At 38.4% G+C, this 17,600-nt stretch overlaps 1 pseudogene; it reads right to left on the bottom strand.

Moving 5' to 3' along the window:
- Positions 1-2,048: 2,048 nt before the first annotated feature.
- On the bottom strand, positions 2,049-17,083 carry LOC134043790 (BPI fold-containing family C protein-like; annotated as a pseudogene).
- Between the last annotated feature and the right edge of the window lie 517 nt (positions 17,084-17,600).

Genomic DNA, 17,600 nt, shown 5'->3' on the forward strand with positions numbered 1-17,600 from the left:
TTTAACTGGCAGATATTGACAGATGAAAGAAACACACTTCGTATGTAGAACAAAAACACAGGACTGGAAGGAAATGTGTTTTTGACATACACATAGTTCTCAAACTTTAAAATATCAAAATTTAACCAGATTTAGCTACATCTATCACTTTCCAACAAAGACACTCCTTGACAAAGAGTTATCACCATGTATTTTTTTCCATACCTCTCCTCTGAAGGCTGCAGCAGACCACAGGGCTGATGATTTTGCAGGGAAAACCTTCTGCAGCCACGAGCCTGTCTTTTAAGGAAAGAGCTGTGGGCCTGAAGAGAGCCAATTGCTATCATCTTCAGTGGTATCACCCAGGGAGTGGCCTCTGATAACCACATCCCAAGCTATTTTGGGTCTCCCAGGTAAAATCTATCAAATTTCCTTTAGGGATAAGGAGAAGACAATGTAAACTGTCGGCTGGGGGTGTTCAGGTGCCAGAATGCAATTTGGGGTGGCATGCTGCCTTTGTGGCAGATGGTTTCAACAATGGTTTTTCAGATGAGGAGGAAACCCCAGTGAGAATTCCAGTATTTCCACAGGACAGATATTCATAGCCATGTTTGTATTGTAAAAGAAGTAAATTAATGTGCCATTGGTATGAAAAACAGATGGGAAATAAGTCCCATCTGTCTGAAATTGCTCAGGATACAGGAAACCATAAACAATATAGTATTTCTATTATAACATACACATATATATATAAATGCACACAGACACTACAGTGTAGATATCTGGTACAAATATAGAGTATTGAGTCGTTGCAGTCAATATTTTCTATTTCTTCTGTTTTCTTATCCAGTTAACCAGTAGTTCAGCTGACCAGTACAACTTGGCTTGTCAAGGAGGTGATTTAATCAATGAGTTTGCAAGTACCAAGCAAATTCCCCCAGGCATTGGGCACTTTGCTGGACAATGGGTCACTTCATTGTGCAATCCATGAATAAAAAAGGTAGAGACACTTGCCAGTCAGTCAACAAATGCTCATACTTCACACAGATTTAACATTCACTGCAGGGAGTCACATGCAAAATAATTTCATTATTCATATCTCTGGCTACTGATGATGAACATAACTCACACTCTCAGTTACATAAACCTTTATACATTTTCTGGTATCAGTGAGGGACACCAATCTAACTGAAAATTTCCACTTCCTTGGAGCTCTTATTCTTCCATTCTTTTTCTAGTCACTCTTCACCTACCAAATAATATAAAAAATTGGTAGCCCTGCTATGATTTATTGGTATTTGTTTGCAGGATGCCTTTTTATAGTATTCTATCAGACATTTGGATAAATAAACTGATTCAGTTCAAACTACACAAGCCACGTTTCTATCCTGAACTGAACTTCCTGTAGCGTGGCATTTGTAGAGTAGTTTTCCTTTCCATACACTTTTAATGTCTTCTGGTTGAATGTCTGTGTTGACCAACGATAAAAGAAAAAAAATACAGCTTCCATTTTACAAATATTAGATGTATGGAATTATTTGGAGAATGATACCCTTGAAGAGCTGCAGCTACTCACAATCAAAGAACAAATTCTGTATGATATAGAGGCCAAGGACAGCCTTGGCTGCAGTGAGCATGAGACTGCTGGGTTTCAGATCCTGGGAGAAGCAACAAGACAAAGAACAGAATTACAGCCTTAGACTTCAGATGAGACTTGCTTGGCAGGATCTGTGGGAAGTTGCCCTGGAGAGCAGAGGCCCAGAAGAGCTGGCTCATCTTCAAGGGCAGCTGCCTCAGAGCATAAGAACTGCCATTAGAATGTTCAGACAGTTGAGCATGTGTGGCAGAAAGCCAGCATGGAGAACATGGAGCTCCTGAGTGTACCTAAACACAAAAAGGAAGCATACAGAAGATGGAAACCGAGACCAGCTACTTGGAAAGAACACCAGCATCTTGTTTGCACACATAGGAATGAAATCAGGAAAGCCACAGTTCAGCTGGAGCTGAAAGACAACAGGAAAGGTTTCTGTAAGAACATTGACAGCAGAAGATGAATGTGGGCTTATTGCTCAGTAGGATGGGGGACTAGTGACAAAAGACATAGAAAAGGCCACTTTTACTAGCAAGGCTTGTCCCCTGGCCTGCACCAGCAGGTGCCACCAAGGGGACTGGAGAACATGAACTACAAGGACAATCTGAGAGATTACGCTCTTCACCTTGGAAAAGGCTTGAAAGGCCATTTTGTTGCCTACAAAGTTTGCAAAGAGACTACAGAGAAAACGGAGCCAGCCACTTCTTAGAAGTGTATGGTGAAAATACAAAAGGCCACAGAACATACTGAAACATGGGAAATACTGATTAGATACTACGAGAAAGATTTTATTCTAAAGGTAGTTAAATTATGAAACAGATTGTCCTGAGAGATTGTGGAACCTTCATCCTTGGAAGGGTTCAAGACTTGACTGGACACCATGCTCAATAACCTCATCTAATTAGTCCTGTTTTGAGCCAGTGTCTGGACTAGATTATATGATTCTATAATTACATGGCAATTCACTGAGCATGGTAGATCCGTTTCCACACTTGGTGTCCAGTTAAAAAGGGACAAATAGTGAAATTCTTACAAAGGAAAAGGTCTCCATCACAAAGTTTTGGTAACACTAATGGAGATGAACAATGCAAGAACTGGCTTTTAAAATTAAGAAAATTAATTGTCTATAACTCTAGTGAAAAGAACCAGTCACTCCCTTTCATCAGACTGCAGCAAGTTTTCCAAAACATCAATAACAATTAGCTACGCTCACAGTACTTAAAAACAACAGTTTTGCTTTGTGAGAAGTTGAGAGATTTTGAGAGATTTTACTAAAACATTAAAAATAGAGACGAAAAGCCATGCTTCTAATGTAATAGCACCTAGTCCCTATAAGACTACAGAAGGAAGACTGCATTTTTCTCTTATTGTTCTTTAAAAGTAAAGCAGCAGTGGCTGTGAAGGTCTTTCTCATCCTCCAGTTGATAGTTAACATCAGTGCAAACAACCAGATGGCCCTGAGGAAAGAAAAACATATAAAATTACATTAAATTCAGATGGGTATGTTCAGATACAGTACTCCAGGACTTGTTCCTGTGGTAAGACCCTCAGCAGGGCAGGAGGCAAGAGTGGCTTTGTGCCTCCTGAACTTTAGTGAACTTCAGGGTAGGAATGGGCTCTGATGTAGGTTAATACAACTCTCCAAAAGACTGAGCAACACTTACCCCAGAGACACTCTGCCCATGAACCTTCTTAGAGAATGGTCAGAGTAATGAGGACTCAGGCTCTCAATGCTCCTAAGTCCTGCTGGGGATAGCAGTGCTGTCCTTGTCATGTCCCCATGCTGGCACCCCAAACAGTTGGTGGACCCTTTACAACCTACAATTTCTAGGTTTTATTCTTTATTTTTTATTTATTTTGGGTTCAGAGATTGCATGTTATATCTAATGTATAGTGAAAGCTTTACTACTGACAACATTTAGATCTACCCACCACTGGAAAATGCACAGATTCACAGATTTGAAACAGAAGTAATATTCTGTAAGAAGAAATTTGGCTTCTCACCTGATTAATTTTTATTACATGTCCAGTCAAGCTAGTGTGGGCCAAATTAAGAAGAGGAAATCCTTTCCCTAGTTTATCTTCAAAAAGAACAAATATAAATAGATTTGAAACTAATCTTAAAATGCACTTCAGAAGCATCTTTCTCAAGGAACTCAGTTTGTTTGCAATTTTCCTTTAATTAGTTGTTGTGTCTCTCAAGGGAGCTATTATTTATATGTACTAAAAAGCAAAAAACCCTGCAAAAAAGTTGCATATAAACCTCTTACAATCTCTCAGCTGTCTGACACTGGGATCTGCCTGCCTTTGTTCCTCTTCTGGTATCTCCCCCTCTAAATCTGGTTTCTGCTATTTTACATTCTGACTTACTTTCCATCTTTACTTTCTTCTCTACTTGATCCTCTCAGCCTGTGGGTTCTTCTTATTCTCATTGATCCCTATTTTCCAGGATCAAACCCCAGCTTTATTCTTATCTGCTTTTCTAAACATCTGACATTTGATTCCCACCCTTTCATTCTCTTTCTTTGCTTCTCATTGATAGCTCACCTTTTTCCTCAGCAGTCTTCTCACCTCTGTTCACCTCAGAGGCACCTTCTTTACCCTCCCACCTGCTTCTTTCTGCTATTACCTCCTTGTTGCTTGTCCCTTCCTCCCTACATCCCACAGAACTGATTTTCTACTCTGCTCTGCTTGTGGCAGCAGGTGAAGCACAAAGGCAGAGGGAGGTGTTAGAGATGTTACCCTGAAGCCCAAAGATGCAAGTGTGCTCTGCACTTCCTCAGTTTGGGCCATTCTCTGGTCATGACAGGACTCAAGCCTGTCTCAGCTCTGCTACCACATTGCATTCAGTGAAAATGGAACCCAAACCCAGTGTTTAAAAAGGGAGCAAACATTTGCTCTATGCCAGCCCCTGATCCATATGGCTGAATGACCAGGATAGAAGTCCAGCACAGAGTAAACCTGTGCAGCTGCCACCAAACGGAAAGAAAACCTCCCATAACAGAAGGGATGTCACCTCCCAGTCTTCAAAGCTGAGCACTCCCTTTTGTGGTTTCAGTCTTGCTTTCCCACCAGGTGTGCTCAGGAACTGGCTACAGTCCTCACCATTGATTACTGGAATCACTATCTCTGTAAAGCTTAAGACAGAAAATTCTCCACCAGTGACTTTTGCTGTGAGTGAAAAAGTACATTTGGCAATTAGTGCCTGATGCCTATGCATTGATGGGGCAGATGGAGCATTAGGACTGAATTGACAAGCAAAATGATCAGAGCAGAGCTTGACAGAGAAAATCTCAGGCAAAAAAAAATTATTTTTTGGTTTAAGTTGCAGCTGAACAATGCAAAGTATACATGGCAAAGAGGTGTCCTCGTTTCTTGAAATGAACTAAATTAAAGGGCTTTTTTTTTTCTGTATGTTAAGTACCTGAGGTGAACCTTAACTTTAGGAATAAAATATGCTAAACGTCATTTCAGCCAGCAGGACTCAGTTCTCACAAGTGAACTATTCCCTGGATGGAAGAACTGTCCTGTGCTTATCCTCTGTCTCAATGCCACTGTGATTAGTGTCCTCCCTTTACTTAAAGATGTGGGCTGGACTGAGCTGCTGCAGAGTCTCACTGAGCATTTCCAAGTCTACAGTGAGTGATCTAAATAGTGGCATTGTGTTTCTTTTATTCCCCTTTTAAACTCCTGTTTTTATTGTATTTGGTTGAAGCAATTTAAGATAATTCCTGAAATGGAGCTTAAGACTGATTTTGTATTCACACCAATTACTACACATACTCAATCCAGCTGTGAATTGTCTGAACCCAGGCAGACTATACAACATTTTTGAGCCAGTGATGAGGAAAAATCCCCAACACTTAGAGGTATCTCTTCTTACTGAAAAGAAAAAGAAAAGCAGAGAATATAGAGTTTCAAAACAGAAAGAGCAGTGGCAGATGATATCCCCAAGATAGACCAATAATTCTCCACAGTAAGTTCAGAAGAATTTATTTTATCTCCAAAGGGCTCAGCTACCTTTCCTAGACACTGAAACTATCAACTTATGTCAGGGAAGCCAAGGCTGGAGTGCAGTAGGGAGAACTGGAACCTGAAGTAAAAAAACAATAAAAAGAGGATTCACTGGAAAGACTGAAGGCATGAGTTATGCACACTTCTTGAAGATTCATTTGTGGAAATTCATACTGATTTCATGCTGATTCACACATTTAACTTTGTCAAAGGCTCTTCAATTTCCAACAGAATTTAATTAAACTTGGCACAAATGAGTTCCAGAATCACCAGGCTCTTTCTGGTACTAATCTCCTCCTACGGTCATGTGGAGTCTGGGGAAATCAAATTTTTCTGGAATTGTCATTTCCTGGAATGACTGAACTACACCTTCATCAAATGTTCATTATGATTTGAATAAACTCATATCTATTTCTAACCATTATGATTTCCTAACTTTTCCCACTGATGCCTTAAAGAATCCTTGGTTCACTGTAAATATAATCCTGGGGAAAAGCAAAGTTTTGAAGAACAGGAGAACACATTACTGTGTCAAGAGCTCTAAGTGTGCAGCACCATTACTTCTTAAATTTATACTGACAGGCTCTGATCATTCTAAGTCCTCTTTCCCTGTTAAAAAGTCCAGTGACCAAAACTAAGAAAAGACTGCTCACATTTCAGTGAGCAGAGATACCATTACCTTGAAGAGGAATGAAAGGAGACTGATCTGACAGATGACTACCACTTACTCTTTATAAATGTTTCAAAGACTGAGAGTAAATCTAGACTCAGAGGAGCACAGAGTAGTATGATATAGTTCGCAAGAGTTATCATGGGGCAGACATGTAAGTTTGAATCTTGCACTAAAAATAAATCAGTTCTTTGTCTCCTCCAGGCTTTTGCAAATGAGCTAGCACACAAATAATATCCATAGAAAACATTAGATACTGCTTTTTCTTAAAAGGTCTGTAAAAATAAAAGCACTCACCTCAGAAATAAAACTCCTGAGTAGGGAAGTGTTTAGATTAAAAGTACTATCAAGGGAAGTGTTTAGATTAAAAGTACTATCAAGCTGTAAACAAAATAAATTAGGTAATTTTATCAGCTTGAAAATTAAGTTTTCCTTGGGAAAAACTTCCCAATACATCGTGTTTATTTTAGTTTTAGATAATCCATGTTTTGATTTAGTATTTTCTTGCCCCAAAACGATTTCTAAGGAACCCACAGTGCTCTTTGGGACAGAAGAGAGCGATTTCTCATGGACTTGATTCAGGAGCATGTACCAGTAAACAAGCATTATTCTTTGAAATAACAGACATGATTTCTGCCTTTGAGACCTTCTCAGATGAAAAATACTGAATATGTCAGAGGCAAGGACTCAAAAATTTAATTTGTCTTTTTACTTCTAACCACTGGGATGATGTTTACCAGTACCATTTTTGTCACCAGTTTTCATAAAGACCCTCTTAGCATTGTTAGCAAAATTTATTGGAAATTCTGACTCTAAATACCATTGTGGAAACTGGCATTTTGGAGAGGTGGTTGAAAGCTTAGTTTGCTTGTACCTGCTGCTTTTGTCATTCTGCTGCTCTGTTAAGTATGAGGATTTATTCTAGTTCTCAACATAGCCAATACATTTATCATGGGGCACTGTGCAGCAGGCTGGGGCTTCAGTACACTTTTTCTTGTCTTGCGCTTTTCTATGTGGAATCCATGCTGAGAAAAGCTTTTTTAGATTCCTTTTGCCACTCCTGGCACATCAACTCTATGATGTTCATTCTGTCATTGTTTGCCTAGAGCTGCTGAGAAGTTCATACTGAAGTTTGAGAGGGACTTTGACTCTTTTAAATTATAACAAACTGAATGTCATGAATCCCTCTTACAAGCAGTGTGACACAAATCTATGTGAAATGGCAAACATAAGGTGTTAGCCTTCTTTGCTGACTATCCATCTTACTAATATTTGTGATTCTATTACAAGCAAATCATATTCACATCTTTGGAGATAGTGATGTTAAAGGCCCCTCTGCCTGCTCTGTAGTGAGCCAGTGAAGCAGACTTAAGAAAATAATTGGAGACTCCCAGATATATGATCTGGAATCACTCTGGTTTGGGACAGCAAATGGAGCTGCCACAAAGGGAGGGTCTGTGTGATTTCCTACTGGATAGACTGTGCCCTGCAAAAAGTAATTATCAAATATTTCTAGTTGAAACATTTTTATCTGTCAGAATGCATTAGCAGTGGTTGAACAGAAAGAATTTTTCCTAGTCCTAGTCTGAAGAAAAGCTTGACATTAAAGAAACCTTGAACTAAGCAAATAAATTTGTTATGCCCTAAAAATCAGCAAATTACAGCTCTTTTGAAAAAAAAAGTAAGAATCAAAGAAAATCTGGGTGCCATGCCTTAAAAGTTTGAGTTTGAGCATTCAAGTGAGTATTCTGAACAGCAGCTACAAGACACGCTCAAAAATAATTCTCTGGATGACAATTTTCTTTCTTTTGTAGCAAAGACACCTTTTCAAATTTAATGCTGAGGGTGACATTTCAGGAAAATCTTCAGGTACTCTTGAAAAGCACTGGAAGTTGCTTAGGAGAGGGACACAAAAGAGCATTTTATATCACCTAACATTTAGCCCTGTCCCAGTTTCCAGTCCTCTAAGATCTATTTTGGGTGCTGCACAGATAGGGACCTTGGTTCAAGTATGCTAAGAAAATAACTACTAAAATGTGAGAGGGTATGGAGTCGTGAAATTAAAGAAGAGTAATACATGCAGTAAATAGTGCAGTTACTGACGCTGGTTAGTAGCTGGAAGATTCAACAGGAAAAACACTGGCATGGAAAGTTATAAAACCCTAAGAAAAAAAGCTGGGAGTTGGAAGAAGACAACTAACCATCAAGAACCAGCCTGTTCCAAGGAGCACTGAACAACTTCCTTGACTGACTTGGAAAAGTCATCCTGTGTCCCATTGGGATGTCCATGTGGTAAAGCTTAGCCTGTGAATTCTTATCAGGCTGTAGCTGATAAGTAATTACTTTGTTCTTTTGTTCTTTTAAGCTGTGCATCCTGCTTGCAAAGCTTTTTGTGTGTGGTAAGAGCTGCTTGAACAAAATCAGCTCTGGCGCATCTTTCGTAACTGAAGTCTATTCTGAGAGCCATGGGAATGCTCTGAGTTACAAGGACTGTTGAAACTACCTGGAAAACTGGGTGTTGCTGAGATAACTCCTGCAACAAGGGTGAAAAGTAGATAACTGCTATGTGCTGCTCAAGGTCTGAGAGGAGCCTTCTTTTTGGGTTCCACCTGTACTTATGCAAGATGCTGAATCATCTCAAAACAAACATCTTTGGACTACAATCACATTGGGAACCATGCAGATTATGTATCACTGCTAACAGGTGAAGACCAAGCAGCAGTGCAAGAGCTGTGTGTCTAAATATTTTTAAGCTGTTTGTAAAGCACCTTTGAAGGGTTTCAACTCTGAAATAATTCAATTATAAATAATAGCTTTGGTTAACTAACAAATGCTGGTTTCCAAAATAACTCTTTACCAAAATTCCCAAAAAGTCTTACTGCTTTTCTAAGTAAATATTGGAGAGGCTGAGTAAGACTGCAGTGAAAGAAACTTTATCAACTCAAAAGATAATCAGAAAAGTGTTAGAAAGCACACTGATATTAAAAACAAATTACCTTCAAATCCAAGTTAATGTGTGATTTGAAAACTGCTGGAGAACTAACTAGGGAACAGTCTACTTGTGCAAAGGTGTCAAGCTGTCTTGAAACTAGAAGAAAGGTGGACAAAATCAAAACAGATGTTAATTACAAAACCATATCACAAACAGTTATTGCTTAGTTAAAGCAAAGGCATTTTAGAATGATGAATCTGAAGAAGAATACTGGGAGATGGAAGAAGAAAAAGACAGAAATTATTACAAGGGAAAGGGTGAGAGTATTCCCATTGGAAAAGCCTTGTTCTCCTGCTGGTCACAACTGAATACACTTAGCAGAAGTTTCTCCCACGTAGTGAAAAATCTAGGGCTGAGTCACCAATTTTGTATGTGTTTGCATAAGAGAACTAAACTCTCCTATACGATTAGTGAAATACTGCTAAATAGGACTAAATCCTTTAGAAGATGATGTTAGCACATTTTTCTGCCTATCAGTGCTGAAGAAAAGGGATGTTTTTTCACATAGAGTGCTTCATTATCAATATGATGGAAGACATTTTCTGAAAGGCACCGGATGCAGCCTCAGTCTGATTGTTATTTCTGATTTGTCTGTTTACACTCTATAAAAATCAGATGAGTTCAAAGAGAAATGGTAAATTCACACAGAGATTATGAATTTATGAATATGAATGTGACAGCACAGCTTGGACTGCTCTTGAACATGAAGTGTTTAATTATGTGCTGCATAAGAAAATGATCTCAATCACCATGATTTTCAGTAATATTTGCCACTGCTCGGCACATGGAAGGTATAGGTCATTTTAGGAAAAATAAATGTCTACTTACTCTGCTTATGAATAACAGAGCAGATAACAGAAATATCCACAATTAAAAGTGAAGAATGAGAACAAACTCTATGACTTGAATTATATTACTTACAGGAATTGAACTAATTTGAGTTGAGGAAAAAAAACCCCAAATATTCTCAATATTGAGGGAAAAACTCTAACAAGAACAGTAATAAAAAGCTGTGGCATTGATTATAATAGTGAAAATCTTATATATTTTTTGAATATAGATAACTATTGTATTCATATCTCTGCAAGAATGACACAGGAATTGTTAGTGGTGGAAAAGAAACAAGCTCTGTGTGACATGGTCTGCCTGCAACATCTTGTTACCTCACTGAACGTAAGTCTTATGTCCACACATCAAGAACATAAAGGATCAGCAGGAAAACACTCATCTCCAAAATCTAAAGAAATAACACAGGTCAATTACAATAAACTGAAAGATTGCAGATGACTTGCTATGAGTAAAGAAATCTGAATATTGTATATAAGATGCGTGCAAGAGATTTCTAGGGTGCAGTATGGAATATGTTAAGGTACAGAACAGTGGCTGTATTCTTCTTTCTTCCCTTTTCATTGTAACATGAACAGGGGAGTAGTCTGACATCTAATAAAAATGGCTACAATTTGAGCACTATGAAAATTACTTAATAAAAAACTACTATCACCAATTCACCTTTATGCTTTCTAAGCAGCACATCCATCAAATGGATTTTGTATTTGATATTTAGGCAGAGCTATATGAAAAGAGAGACAAATCAGAAATGTAAGGCCTGTGTTTTAACTCCTCCCTTCGCTAACTGAAACCATATTTGCAAACTGACATTTTAATGACAATTTGGTATGAATGGGCTTCTGAAGATAACCAGACAGAAAGCTGTAGATCCAGCTGGAGGAAAGGAAATGGACACAGTGGCTTTCTTACCATGGATCGAAATATTTGAAATATAAAATCTGGCAGACTGTGACATCAATGTAATTTATATTAACAAGAAGCAAATATATCAATATGGTAGACTGAACAGTTGACTGTTTTTATTAATTTGAAAGTCTCAGACAAATCTAGGGGATCTGAGTCTCAGAAGAGCTATATAGAAGGTAATCTGCAAAGTTGTGAATGTTAGTTTATAAATGATGCTCAATTAGCCACATTTTGTCTAAGAGTAAGAAAAAAAATCTAGAAAATCACAGTAAGAACTGTATGCATTGTTTCATATTCTCTTTTGAAAGCTTTATTTGTAAATTGTAGGTCAGCTTGTCAAAAAGCTTCACCAATCTCTATCCCCTTTATACCTGTAACCTTCCATTTACAACCTTTTACTCTCTAATACAGCCAAATGTCAAAGCTTTTGTGTGCAGTAGTCTAGTCAGCTCATTTGCTGGCACATGCAGGAAGAAATGTATAAGTTAACTACACTTCACACACTCAGCAAAGGAGTCTGGTTTTGAAAACAGATAATTAAAACTCTCTTTTCAGAGCCTTCAGTAGTTAATCATATCCTGTAGCTGGGTCTTTAGAAATCAAAATTTGAAACGTGTCCCTATATGGTACAAACTGTGCTACTTCCAACAGAATAATTAGAAAGTTTGCTGCACACACCTAGTATCAAAGCTCAGCTGCCAACTGTGTAGCAATGTGGACAAGTAGCCTGTGCTATCCCCTGACACTTCCAAGAAAACTGCAATAAACAGTCCTGAGATGGACACAGCAATTTCTCCTCAGTCTTTGCTGCTAGGGGAAAAAAAAGGCCAAACTCAGTCAAGAAAACGTCTGCTGTAAGGGAACAATTTAATAAATGTAAATCAAGTAAATCAAGTTTGAAAGGATTTCTTGCTTCTATTATCTAGAATGAAAAATGGGTTTTCTAGGGTTTAAAGTATTTTAGGGACATGCCTGGTATTCAAAAACAGATTATATGCAAACGTCTGCAGGGCATGAATTTTCAGTGTGGCGCAGGATTTGACAAGTTTACAAAAATGTCACAATTTCACAGAAACACAAGACATTCCAGTTTTTTCATGACAGATCAACCTGAAGGTCTCTGGGACTGCAACAGCAGAAGTGAGTTAGCTCATAAATATATAAGTTTTATCAATGTTGCAATTGGTCCACTTTTCTCTTTCCTGTAAGAAAGTTCTCAATAACTCCTTTAGATCTTTATATTACTCCATTTTTTTTTGTCCAGCCACAAACCCATTCATTCTCCTTTCTGTAAAAATCCCTACTAAGATATCAACAAAAATCTCTTTCAACCTAAATTTCAGCAAATTTAGCTATTAGGACTATGATTAGGAATTGCAAAAGCTGTAGACCAACCAAGTAGGATAGAGAGTCGAATGGTTGTTAGAATAGCCTTATAAAAGCCTCCTTTACCATAATAGCACTGACACTGAAAGCATCACTTTTCATCCTTTCATCTTGATTACTTGGGTTTTCTTTTTCCAGGCATTTCTACAGTGGTGGCACTATACTCCAGAGAAAGAGCCCTGTCCAAGAGGAAGTTCAAACCATGAGTCTCTACACTTGCCTCTTAATTTTCTTTTAGGCAAAGCAAAATTCCTGGAAAAAGAAGTGGTAATCCTAAAAGATTAATTTTTACCCTAGATTGCCCCTGACCAAACCAGTGTCTAGCACTGCCAGTCACAAAGTCCCTCCTAACAGCATTACTATTTTAAACCTTCCCTTTTCAGCTCATATACCTTTTTCTTCACAATAGTGATATAACAAGAAAAATCAGAGAGGCTGGGGGCACAGTTTCAGCAGTGACAGCAGTTTCCAGCTACCAGTCTCACTGAGACAGAAAGCAGAACCGCATGTCCATGCTCCTTTGGGACCAGGACTTGCCCTGCAATTTTGCAGCCTGGTGATCCATCCTGCTGTTTTATCTGGCTTACAATAGAGCAATGCCTACTGCTGTTACCAGCTGCTCCATTAACCCAAATTGTAGAGATTAGCACCTTGCAAACTTTTCTGGTATCCCAGAAGTTTTACCCTTCCCCTCTGCCAAGAGAAGCTATACTATTCAATACCACTGTATTAAAATCCTATTGAAAAAATGCTGAGATAAGTGGAAAAATCAGTGTGTAATCATGTCATTACAGACAATCTTACACTGCACAGGCTTATGAAGTTAAGTCAGTTTTCCATAGCAACCCAAATTCTGGAGTTTCTGAAGTTCTGAATGTTTGACATTGTGACAGTGCTCTTCCTTTAGTAAGAGCTCTTTGGAAGGCAATACACACTGTACCAGCACATAGATAACTAGCTAAAGAGTCGACCTTCCAGCTATACTATACAAAGAAAGTAACAAATGTGGCCACCATAAACTCTGTGGTCATGAATATTCATACAATGTCTGGACAAACTGAGCATGCTAACAGATGTCTGAACTGATACTTCCCAAAGAGACCCGTAGGGTAAAATAATTTAAAAAACCCCACAAAACAACACTGGTAGTCAGGGGATGTTTCATTCTTAAGAAGTTTATTCAAAGAAATTGCTGTTGGACTGTAGTTAAATGATAAAGCATATCTCACCTGAAAAATAATTTCCCAGTATATTTCTTAATTTCATTTGCAATCCTTCTCCCAGAGCCCTTGTACCTGCATTCTGTACAATTCTTACAGTAGCCATGTATGTATTCTCCAGTCTGACTGACAGATAAATGACAGGAATAAAGGAGGCAGAAGTTTCTGGGAAATCTAGAGCATAGTTCTGAGCCTACAGAATACAGAAAGGGGGATTATTAGACTGCGTGTCAAAAGACTAAGAAGCACCTCTGATCACTGAAAACCCTTCTGCTATAAAAGGCAAAGTCTATACTTCAGTAAAAGAATGTCTTAGAAATGACTGACCCATGTGTACTTTAGGAACAAAAGACACTTTCCATTATACCTTGTAGCATCCTTGGAAAAATAATCCTTAATATTAGGCCAGAGTTTTTTGGGTGGGTATTTTTAGTTGGTTGTTTTTTTTGTTTGTTTGATTGTTGATTTTTTGTTTGTTTGTTTTTGGGGGGTTTTTGTTTGTTTGGGCTTTTCTGTAACAGAAAAACCCTTCCATGGGAAAAGAATTAACTCTTTAAAGAGAAATCTTCTTGCCAGGGAAAGAATAAACCCATGCTTAATCGCAGATGCTACAACTATAAATAAATCCAGGTTGTCTGAATGCTAGCATTTGCTGAAGACCATCCAAATTTTTGTTTCTCCATTCTGCTTCCTTGCCTAAGCAAAGGGCTCTGGAGAGGATCCATTTTTCTAAATTAAATCTTACTTGAATACTTCCCTGCCAAAACAAATATTTCTGATATCCAAGGATATTGTCTTGCAAATGGGTGTGTTGATCTGAGCTGAACATTGTAAAGACATCACATGTCATTTTATCATGCAGTATATATTCCTCATTGTTCCCTACTATCTGGCAGAGATCTCTGAAACAATTGCCTTTAATTGCTTTCCCTGGGGCAGAAGGCACCAGCTACTTTCAGTTAAAATGACCATAACTTTCCAATAACATCTCAGGCAGTAAGACTGCCTTTAGGTATCCTGCTTGCTGTGAGCTAAAATCAGATTATGCACTGGGAAGATTGCCAATTTCAAGGACTGTGGTTGGGGGAATGAATCGGGGTTTTGAAAATCATGCAATAATTTAGATTGAAACAAGACCTCGGGAGATTCTTCTGGTTCAACCTCTTACTCAAAGATGAAACAACTCAGAAACTCTGCCCACCTGAGTCTTGAACTCATCCAAGAATGCAGACTCCCTAGCATTTTCAGCCCTTGTTCTGGTGCTCCCTAGAATTTTTTCCTAACTGTGGTACTTTTCTTGATGTGACTTATGCCTTTTGCTCATCATTCAGTGTGTACACTTGGAAGAATCTGGCTCCATGCTCTCTTGGCTTTTTGTTTATAGCCTACTGGAAGGCAGGATTGAAGGCTGTAGAAAGATCTGCTTTTATATTAGTCTCCGTATTTATATTAGTCTCCGAGAACTTGTAGGAAACTCCATAACATGTTTTTTTACTGCCTGTTCCTGGTACATAGATTTTCCTCACCAGTAAACACTTGTTGAGCCTTATCCAGTTAAAATGGTAATTTTTCATGTGAATGCAAAAAAAAATATTCTGTAAAAAGCATCTCCCTGCCACATCAGCCAAGATACAGCATCCCCTGCACTCATTTTCATCTTATTCCCTTTTTTGACTTTTTTTCATCAAACACAAACAGATAATTTTCAGTGCTACAGGTCCTTCATAGTAGCAGATTGTTAATATCACCAATTCTGCCCTCTTTCCCAGTCATTTCCTGTGCTGTATCATAGCCATGCTTACACCTGTCTTGCCCCAAACTCTGATACAAACCAACTGGATAAAACCAGCCAGGGTGCTTGTTCAGAAGCTTTATGAACCTCATCTCTGAGTGTAGCAGAACAAGTACTTTTAAAACCAATCAGAAGCAGAGTTAGATGAACCACTAGAACTTTACCCTGAACAAAACAGTGGCTGCGTAATTATTGCAATATGGTAATAAAAAGCTGTTTCATCCCAAAACTTTGAAATTGATTTCCTTTATTTACCTTGAAATGACATAGTTCACCTTAACAACTGAGAAACTCTGATGCCCACTGCAGCTTGGGAAAGTCTCAATGCTGCTTGCTTCACGAGCTCCATGCCAGTCCTCCCGCCTACAAGGGGACATAGGAAAGCACATGCCTTGAGGACTGGATTCAGGCACCTGAAAGCCCAGATATACTGCTGAATTATTTAATCCTAATTTATGACATAGTTCTTGCAGCACTCTGATTCTATGATCCTTACTTAGATCTCCTTCCAACTACAAATATTCCCATCTATAACTTCTCCTAGCCTCACATATAAGACATTTAATCTAAGATCAAGATAATCTGTTAGGATCATTTGTCCCTGAGCTGTATTTCATATTCTAGACTTCATGTCAGGTTTCTGAAACTCTTATACTCCCTTCACTCATAATGTGGGTGACCTTGGGAAACACTTGATCATCACCTTTACCCCAGATTGCTTCATATCTGATGGATGATAAAGCGAGTTGTGAAGTAGCAAGGAAACTTCTCTATGTAGTGGTTACTTATGGAAAAAAGTGTGATATATGTATCTGAAGTGCTGGTATGCAAAATGCAGAACTATTGGAATTGTTGCTTGTGTACAGGAAGTTGTTTGAGTCTTAAAGATAATCTTCTAAAATTATTTCTCCCTGTTTCTTTCATAGTACATATGTTTTGCCACTGCACCTTAAACTTTACAGCCTGGTGCAGATGTCTGACTTATTTCCATACCTTCTTTCCTTGCTTTAAGGAATTTCTATTTTCTTGAATGTTTCAATGCTATTTGTGCATTGATAATATATACAGACCCTATTATCAACAAACAGAGCATCTTTTAATTCCAAATGCCTCATGCCTTCCTTCTTTTTGCTCACCTTTGATTAAGATATAACTAAAACTTTAATACTGCATGATGTCCTGCTTTCAGATGTTCGTACCACAAGTGTCTTTAGTTTTTGACCTCAGAATTGCTGAATACAAAACACCTGGGTTTTTTCCATTGTTGGGCTCCATAGTATTAGAAAAGCAAAGAACTGAAATTTGTGGCAACTCAACACTGGAGTATCTTTTTTTAAAATGCATCTTTTATGGAGGGGGAGTAAGTTATGATTCCCTGGGAATTCCCGTCTCCAAAGCAAAACATGGGCTCTCACAGAAATAACTTACAGCTCTCTTATGACTGTCAGTGAAAGCAGCCAGTGATCTCAGGTGGGATTTCTCTCAAAGCTCTTGTAGCAGGCAAGAAGCACGAAGGCAGGATCTATTGGCTCAGCTTTCAAATTTGACATTAAGGGAAAGGATGTCAGGGACCAAACTCTTAAGATATGAGAACTACCTTTGGGAGGGGCACTGTTAGTCTGCTCTTACTACTAATGCAGAGGTGTGCCAATTTAGTCTGTTCATTCAGCGCTTGGATGGCCATGCTGACTGTCACAAGAACTCCTGTGCTCACACTAAGAAATATCAGGCTGAATTCTCATTTCTAAAGACATCAGAGATCCCTAGGAAGAAAGGGACATCAATACTCTTTTGGGTGACTGATGTTTGCCCTGCACTTTTCAACTCCTCAGAAGCCTTTAAAACAATGCTGATACAGCAAAATAAATAGACCTCATCCGTGCTTTCATCTCAGTGGCATAAACCCTTTTATTCTTTTCACCCTTCAAGTCCATTGTTTACCTGTCAGCACATTCAGTATAAATGATGATTAATCCTTAGCACAACCCAGTCTTTGTTGAATTTGTGTCTTGTTAACCTTTATTACTAATATTAATTCTGTAAACAACTGAAATTATATTACATGCCCTCCACATCCATGGAATAAGCCCTAGGTAAGAGATGGTGAAAGTTAGCATGAATAGAAAGAGTATGGAAAATGTACTGTGGAAATAGTCTGTTAAGGGGCAGAATTATGGCAGTCACTGATTTTTTTTTAAAGA

This window comes from Cinclus cinclus, chromosome 4 (assembly GCF_963662255.1).
Source record: "Cinclus cinclus chromosome 4, bCinCin1.1, whole genome shotgun sequence".
Classification (NCBI taxonomy): domain Eukaryota; kingdom Metazoa; phylum Chordata; class Aves; order Passeriformes; family Cinclidae; genus Cinclus; species Cinclus cinclus.